This window comes from Saccoglossus kowalevskii, chromosome 11 (genome assembly GCF_978046115.1).
Source record: "Saccoglossus kowalevskii chromosome 11, keSacKowa6.1, whole genome shotgun sequence".
Classification (NCBI taxonomy): Eukaryota; Metazoa; Hemichordata; class Enteropneusta; family Harrimaniidae; genus Saccoglossus; species Saccoglossus kowalevskii.
The window spans coordinates 23646119-23655422 of NC_140651.1; the positions used below are offsets into that span (position 1 = coordinate 23646119).

General features: G+C 35.0%; 1 long non-coding RNA gene across 1 annotated transcript; it reads left to right on the forward strand.

Moving 5' to 3' along the window:
- The first annotated feature begins 8660 nt into the window (after window positions 1-8660).
- Window positions 8661-8915, forward strand: LOC144344403 (uncharacterized). The gene is made up of 2 exons (XR_013419163.2): window positions 8661-8750; window positions 8845-8915. It is a non-coding gene; the product is annotated as an uncharacterized LOC144344403 (long non-coding RNA).
- The last annotated feature ends 389 nt before the right edge of the window (window positions 8916-9304 follow it).

The window sequence follows — 9304 nt, forward strand, 5'->3', positions numbered from 1 at the left end:
GATAGGACAATTATTTTCAGAAAATATGGTTATTTTACAGTTTCTATTGCAAAGAACACACATGATTTGATTATGTTGTTTGGTAAATTCTAAAATCAAGTTGATTACTTCAGTACGTTATTCCTGTTACGAAGCAACCGCAAATGAAAGCGCTTATCACCATTAAATGTAACGCCCACAACGGGCATCTTATTTGCCACTATTTTACAGTAGGTATACATTTACAATATGCGACATATTTCCCACTTAGGAACAAACCCACCTGATTACTAATGAGGAATTCTGCATGTACTGTGACTGTATTGTTTTTGTATGAATATAAGCCATATGGAGGACAGTCTGTCAGTACTACTAATAGACATACCGCACTGTACATCTTAAAATTAATCAATGCAATCACATGTGATTCGCATGTTCAATCTTTCTATGTTTTATTTGTCATTTTCTGTCATTGTTACATGTGCATTTTGCCAAATCTGTTTCAGTTATTGCACAACCAAGCTAAGACTGGTGTCTAGCAAAGCTTATAGAAAGGTCATCGGATGTTGAAACAACGTTGATTGATACAAATTGTATCAATGACACAGGAGTATATATTGGTCCTCATCATGCACTTCAATTTAACATCATTGAAGTTGACTGGGATTCTCATTTCTACGGACCAAACCAAGATGAATATCCACCAGCTCACTATGTGGACGATGTCAATATTGGTATTGTGGAAGCATCGTTTTCACGGAAAGTGACAAACAAAAGTAAGTGATTGTGTATTGTGCTAGTTAGTTTGGCTAACGGGGTATTGAACTAGTCCACCGACTAACTGTTAATATCATTATGATACTTTTTAGATGATTTGGTACTAGATTCCGGTCACATAGAATGTTCCAGTCATTATACCCAAGAACATCCTAATAAGGGTATGCATGATTGTACTGAAAGAGACTATACAAACATCACTCTTCAACATGAAGACAGGTAATATAGTTCAATTATGACAGAAAATTATGAGTATACACGTAATTAACAAACAAATAAATAAATAAAATGATTAATTCATTAATTGTTTGGATTGGCGTGCAACATGTTCTTCTTTATCATTCAATTCAGAGTTGTGGTGATCGCTAGAAGTATTAATGGTGGTAACATCGATATTAGTAATAAAGATGACATTGACAATGTAGTAGTTGAAAGGTATTATTATAATGGTAATGACGTTGACGGAACTGTCGTTTTTGTCGTGGACTTGGAGATGCCATACCATTGTTCAAATAATTCAGATTGTAATGATATCATGCTGGATGTGGGTGATCCTTATACAACAAATGTAAGTATTGTTTTTATAGAGATATTATCAGCCGAGTGTAATCAATTATCAATACCCCTTTCAAATATTACATCATTGTTCTATTCGTTATTGAATAATGCGTATTAATTTAATCAAAGACTATTATACTAAAAATTAATGAGTTGATTTGAAGTTGAGTCTAAAAATACACAATTATGTTGCTACTTGATGGTGTAAATAGCATGGTAATTGATCACTAAACTAATAAAAGTGATGGGAAACCGACTGTTTCAAAAAGCTCCTACCAACCCAATAGAAACGCTACAGTATTACCAATTCATGGCAACAAAAATTATGATAAATTAAATTATGACACGTTTTAATTGACAATCGCGTGCATTGTTTTACATAGGGAAATCTCAGTGTAACGTGGTCGGGTTGGATAGACGATGTATCAGGTTTGAATGGCTTTCACTGGCAGATATATCTTCTTGTTGCGACAAACTCTACTGAGCTCGACTACGATTATACCGCCTTGGATGAAGGTCACTATGACGCACATTCAGTCGGATGTAATGTATCATTACCAAATGCAGGTAGTTATTTATAAACACATGTGCTATTTCCAATTTTATTTTACATATAACAGTTCCTGTATTTAGTAAATTAAACGCCGATTTCATTTCATGAAGATATAAAATTTAACCATTGTATTCGTAAAGTGCTATTCCGGATATAGAAATATATATCTGTTTACTTAACAATTCATAAATCGAAATTACAAGAAGTCAAAAGACCCAACAAAAACAGCGCACATATGGTTATGACAATAAAATATGGCATATTACACATGTTAAGTGTTTTGAGAAGTGTCATCACATGCTGTTGAAATGGTTTGCTCAGATTGGTATAAATAAACTTTATATGTATATATCTAGGAGTATACTGTGTCTTCTTAACGGTGGATGACGTGGCGGGAAGCTATTGCATTGCACGACGATTTTTAACATTTGACAATGAAAATGTCGTTACCATTCACAATAAAGAATCACCTATCGTAGTTGAGTCCGCTATAACAAATCCAAGTAACAATGACATATGGCAAACTGATCTTCAGGATAAACACCACAATGGAAAACAGGTACAATATCAATTGGTTAACCATTTTCCTTTTTAGTTTTACTCTATACACGATATAATGAGGAAGCGTATCTCTACACTGAACTACAAAGTTAATAACGCGTTAGTCAGAGCATGACATACGATCAATAGCCCCACTCAAATTGAAACTCTTACATTTTATTTTTCAGGTTCATATTGTATGGAATGATCACTTCCGCAATACTCATCACGATGTAAACAGTTTTTTGGGCTCCATAGCAGCACACGTTCCGGACATACCCGAACCCTACGAAGAAAAGACTGGACAACCGCCGACGATCAGATCACGTGAAGCTATACCTGGGGTGAATGGCATTGTCACAACTGAGACAGTTTACGCACTTGATCATCAAGGAGGGGAGAGTATTATTGAACCTCCCGATCTGTGGTCGGATGTCCCAAATTTTCCAGTACGTACGCGAGAACCACCTTAATTTTACTGACTTATGAAATGCAAACTCAAATATCAATTTAATTTGTTGAATTATTGTCGTTTGTCATGACAGATCGAAGAACAATATTTCGATATTGAAAGGGTAGATGGAGATTCCGTTCGTGTATGGATCCAATCTTATGACATCATTGGTAACTCTGCTGTGGATGAAGTATTAATTCATGTAGATTCCTCTCCGCCTAATATATTTGATTTAGGACTAACGAAAGATGGAGTACACCAACTTCCAGTGCACGACTCAATAGATCTATATGATATGAAGTAAGCCTTTCAGATGATATTGAAGAAGTGTCATTGCTCGAAATATGCAGCTATTTTGAAAGTTACAAATAGAACAATAATTAATTTCTTCTATATGTGATTTGTCTTAATTGTATAATCATTACAATAGTCTCTGACATATTGTTATTGTGTAGTTATTAGGTACTTAATTTGAACTGCTTATACTCTTTGTCATTCAGTGTAACGTTTCGAACCTATGACCAACATAGTGGTCTGTTTGATATTAAATGGGAATTGAGGGATATGGCAGACATATCAAAGACAATTGCCAGTGGCACAGTGGCTGTCCAGAAACAGGTATATACCTCACAAACTCTGTTGTTTACCATCAAAATTGGAATGTGTATGTGAATACTGTGAATAACATTTGGGTTATATATAGACTAAGGTTCTTTAGCAAACTACTAACTATACTTGTATGTAACATCGTTTTTACAGGATGGCACGTGTGAGTCTAAATCTTGTATATGTATTCCAAAGGGCGAGTGTTATGGTACTGACTATGCCATACTAATGGATAAAAATGATTTCAACAATACGTCTGGTACACATGATTACGATTACGTAATTACTATTAATGTCAGAAATAATGCGTTTCTGATGACAACACATCACTTCCAGGTACATTGTAAAATTAGCTGTTATCTATAAAAAATCTTATATATTTACATTGGCAAATATTGTATAAAGCAATGCGTCACGTGGTTGCTGTCTCTTGATTTTAATATATTCTATTAATCTAAAACAGAAAGTAAAGTAGCCAATACATTTTGTAATTTCAGATAACTATCGACACAAGTCCACCTACAGCAGGAACAGTTCACGAAGGTCATGGCAACAACGACATTGATTATCAGCACGATTTCAACATCAATGCATGGTGGAATGGATTCTTTGATAAAGAGAGTGGTGTCATGACGTATATGTATGTATTTGCTGACATGTGTGCAGATGATAAAACAACACTGCCTACTAAGTATGAGGTTTGTATTATACCTGATAATAAACACGTATTGTTTATTCCGCATGAACAGCACTGGTGGAATCAGATATACATTTAGATGCATAATATTCTATCATTTTCGTAACATCTTTTGTGATTGTAGTTATTGGAAAGAATAAGTGTAAATACTTACATGTCTTGACGTAAATCAATCTGGATTTCATCTGAAAAAATAGAATGCCATAATTTGTATTGGGAAGGAAATAACGCATCTTATAATTATAATGAGTGTACTTCCACAGTATGTAAATATCACAGCAACACGTGCAAGTTGGACAGCACCTGGACCTGGTAAATACTATTGCACAGTTATAGCTTATAACCACGCCTTAGATCCTTCATTGCCTGTATGTTCAGATGGCATAGTTATTGACGTCACCAAACCAATAATAGAGGAGATCAGTATTACAAATTTTCGGATACATGGTGGACTCATTCAAGACAGCAATGGCACTATATGGATGGTTAATGATCATGGTTACAGATACCACATTAATGAATCAGTTGAAGACTGTAGGTAGGTGTAATAATAACCAATATAATAAGTTTGGTTATAACCAATGCATAATAGTTATGTCTGTAATTCGAGAACATCTATTAATTATCATGTTATTAATATGATTACTCAACGTCTCTCACAATAGAAACGTCCGCCTCGTAGATGATGCCAGTGTGTGGCCTTTGAGTTATGGTAATATTCATCATTTATCGTGTAATGACAGCAGACCACTGTCTGATAATGCTTTTCTCATTAATGAGCATAAGGTACAGTAATTCATTACACGGACAGTACCATTGTCACATTCTGTTTGCTGTACACATTATATGTATTTCGTCACTGCCATATTCAATGCTAATTAATATTTCAATTGCAGGTTTCCGTTTCGTGGCGAGGTGGGGATCCAGAAAGTGGTATATACGATTATCTGATTGGTTTTAGTAGCACGGAAGACGAACTGGCCCCTGATATACTTTCATATACTGCCACACATTCTCACACAAAATGCACTGCTTTCCATCTACAATTAGAACAAGGGACAGAATTTTACATCATTCTTCATGCAATCAACGGAGCCATGATGACAACAACAAAGGTGTGTATGGTCTTTTTCCAGGTGCCTTTTGAACATGTCAATTCACTGACATTATCTATAACATATTCCTACCGATTTTAATGGAAGTTAATGAATGTTACAATGATATTTATGTGATAATTATTACTTTTGTATATACAAATCGTGATATAATTTAATCAAAAAATGTTGTTTTTTTTGTAATGTAGAAAATTGGACCGATAATTGTTGACGTTACACCACCCGTATTCACGGGGACGATTTATGTTGAATATGACGCGACTAATTCAGGTTACCTGATAGCAAAATGGGATGAAAATGATTTTGATGAGACCGAGGATGAAGAACCATTATCAGATTACAGTATCGCTGTTGGTAAGACCTGATTAATCGCGTTTTATTTTTCTACACTGATCGAAACGAAACATTCTGATTCTTATTGAAGTATAATAATTGCTTTATGATATATATGTATAGGTAATACGCTATATGGAACACAGTTATTGGAGTTTACGCCACTAGAAACGTTTGACAGTCCTAAATGCGATAACACCGTACAACCATCCTGTGTGGCTATTCCGGTGGATTCATTAGATTGGGATCTCCATGGTGATCACATTTATTACATATCTATCAAAGTAAAAAACATTGGTGGTCTGAGTGTAATTGGAATTTCTAATCCATACAGACATGTAGTTGGACTTCCAATTGCTGGTGTAGTATGGGACACAGTTGATCCAAATACATCAGTGGTAAGTTAAAGTTGGTGGTTTGTGATGGTGTTACATTGCCAGTGTGTTGATTCCATCTGCAATCAAGATGGCTGTACCTTGTTAAATCAAGTGTGTTATGTCGCCAACTAAAGATACAATCCAAATATGTTCATTATCTTCGCAAAGATTGGTTGTCAGGCATGTGTGACCCAAAAGCGTCACGACGCTGACCTAGATAAACAAGAAATAGAATAATTTTAAGTTCCATACTTTGCATTTCAGTTTCTACATGATATAGACTACCAGTCAACGGCAACAGAGATACACTCTAAGTGGTATGGATTCGCCCGTCCAAATCAGGTTGTAACGTATGAGTTAGCAATCGGGACTTCCCCGGGAGATACTGATATCTCTGACTTCATTTATCTTGGTACACAGACAGAACACTCGACCTTTAAGCTGGACCTTTCGTCAAATCAGGTAAATACAGTGACTGTCACATTACATTGTGATAGCCTGTGTATCATTGTTGCGACTAAACCACTGGTTTGTGGTGAACTTGTTTGTAAATGTTGTAATGTTAAACGTTATTTTTTTTAATAGACATACTATTCGTTATTTTGATCTTACATATCATCGATTTTCTATTTATAATACGCCTGCTCAGGCAATAATTTATTAATTACTACCTGAATTTTCTGTCATTGTATTCAAGTTTTGTTCAGTTGAATTGAACTAAATTATAGGACGCATATTTTACAGATATACTTTGTGACAATTCGTGCATCCAGTGAATCTGGTTTTGTAGATGCCAGCTCTGATGGAATATTGATCATTCAAGATAGTGATTACATAGAGGGTGTTCAAATATTTGATGGAGTTGATTGCACTACAAGAGGTAAAACAAATACTGTTTATGGTAATTTCTGCACACAAATGATATATTCTGTTTCATGTAATGTATCTAAACCAATAGTACAGAGCATAACATCACAACATTTCACTTCGTTTGTTTTACAGACATACAACAATTTCCAACAGATGAACATCATGATTATTATGGAAGATTCCGATGTGAAGAGGATATTAATTACCAGTCTTCCACATCTATCATCAACGCACATTGGGATCTGCCAAATGAATCATTCCCTTACATCACTCATTTCGAGGTTATGGTACAGAGAGAAAACACATACAAGTAAATGATAAACACTATATAATATTTTGTTGTTGATATTATTATTCCATGATCGCATGGCTCATAGACATAATACTAATTTCAATAATTTTATGCAGGACATTTTCAACATGGAATTTCAAGCATGGATATGATAGGTTGCCTCAAAATAACCACGTCCAGATAACTAATTTGGACTTGAGTCCAGGTGCTCATTATAGGACAACCATAGCTTTCTGCCACCCAGAAGGCTGTTTTCAATCGATTGTTAGTAATGGATTTTGGGTGATTCCATTTCCACCGATTTCAGAAGGCATTGAGAATATTGAATATATCGAGTGAGTATATACAATATATTGTCATATAATATCATTAAAATATCTAGGAGGTGATTCAATATAAAGAACACTAAAGTATGTTATATATAATTTAGGGATACAGCAGAATTAAGTTTTAGTTGGGTGGAATTCATCAATGTCGAAGTTGAAACTAGTCTTGAAAGCAGTGAATACATGGCATATTATGAATGGACGTTGTCTGTAGATTCTGAAACATCTAACCACGGAGATTTATTGTATCCATGGGAACAAATTATCGATCCTGTAAATGTAGATGGAAAGGTATGTGTGTCTATTGTATTAACTTGATATGACATATATATATATATTTACCAGACTCGAACTGTGTCTTGATAATGTAATTTTGATAGTACGTCATAGCCGCGATCTTACGGTTGCGGAATACGTTTTTTTTCCATGATTGGCGTTTAAATAGACCGCATCAAATACCCATGTGAAGAACTATTCTGTCTCATTTACATAGTAGGCATAAACAAAATTAAAGTTATTCCACGGGAAATGGTTGAGTAATTTGCAGTAAATGTTTAATAATTACATTTTTTTATAGTTATCCCACAATGTCGTACTGCAAAGTAAACTGGTCTTCACAGAGTGTATACAGTTGGCTATACGTGGAAACAACAAAGCTGGTTTATACTCTACAGTTTACAAGGAAATATACGACTGTGAATCGATTTATCCACAGTACATTACTCCAAATGCAGTCATTGATGCCGTTGGCGACAGGAATGATGAGGGCGATGTGGAGTAAGTAAACTGAGGTTATACAATTCGTACAAGCTACCTACTCTCAGTTAATATACTTGGTTCTTAGAGACACCTGTGGATAAACTGTGTGGATAGTTGGTTACATGAATAACAAGTATCCTGTATTGCAATATTTGATATATATATATAAAGCCTTTTCAATACAGTTATTACCATCGTATTTCTATTTTCCTCACAATACAATGAATGTAACAATTTTATGTATTAATTTACCAAATTTATATCACAATAATAACTTCACAGTGATATCTACCTTGCTGTCAATGATGAATGGAATGAAGTGGATGCTGAATACACGTTATCGAAATATAAATTGTCTGCTGTTTGGCCAACTCTCAGACAATATAAGTATCTTTGGAAGGTTGTTGCAGATGAGTCTATTGATAGGTGGGCGTATGCTGAACCCAGCACAGAATTGAACTACGGAACCTACTCCTGTGGATCAGTCGAAGTACTGTCTTGCGGTTTTACTAAAGTAATTTTGGACTAGTTGTTCTCAAATACTACCACTCCCTACTATTGTACTTGCTACGTATTTTTTACATATAATCAAACATTACTATTTGTAGGAAAACTTCGTTAACATCGACAATCTAGATCTTGAGTATGGTAGGAGGTATTACATATGTTTATATGCAAATGAGACACACATAGAAAAGGAAGACACATTGCAGATACTCCCCATGGTATCTGAATGTTCTGATGGTATAACCGTTGACTGGACACCACCTGATGCCGGCACTGTTTGGATTAACAGAGTAGGACACCACTATCAGGTTGGTTTATGTGAACCGGAAGCCTATACAAAATACACAGGGAATACGTAAACCAGATACTACTCAAGACGTGAAATCACATAGCAACAGTTGATAACCTCGTATTTCTATTTTTCAGACATCAACCTCTCACATGTACATCAATTGGATGGGGTTTACTGATATCGAAGAATCAGAAGCTCAGATGTCACATGATTCAGGAATTCAAAGATATGAATATGCGCTAGGTACATGTTAATGCTTTTTCGGTCTT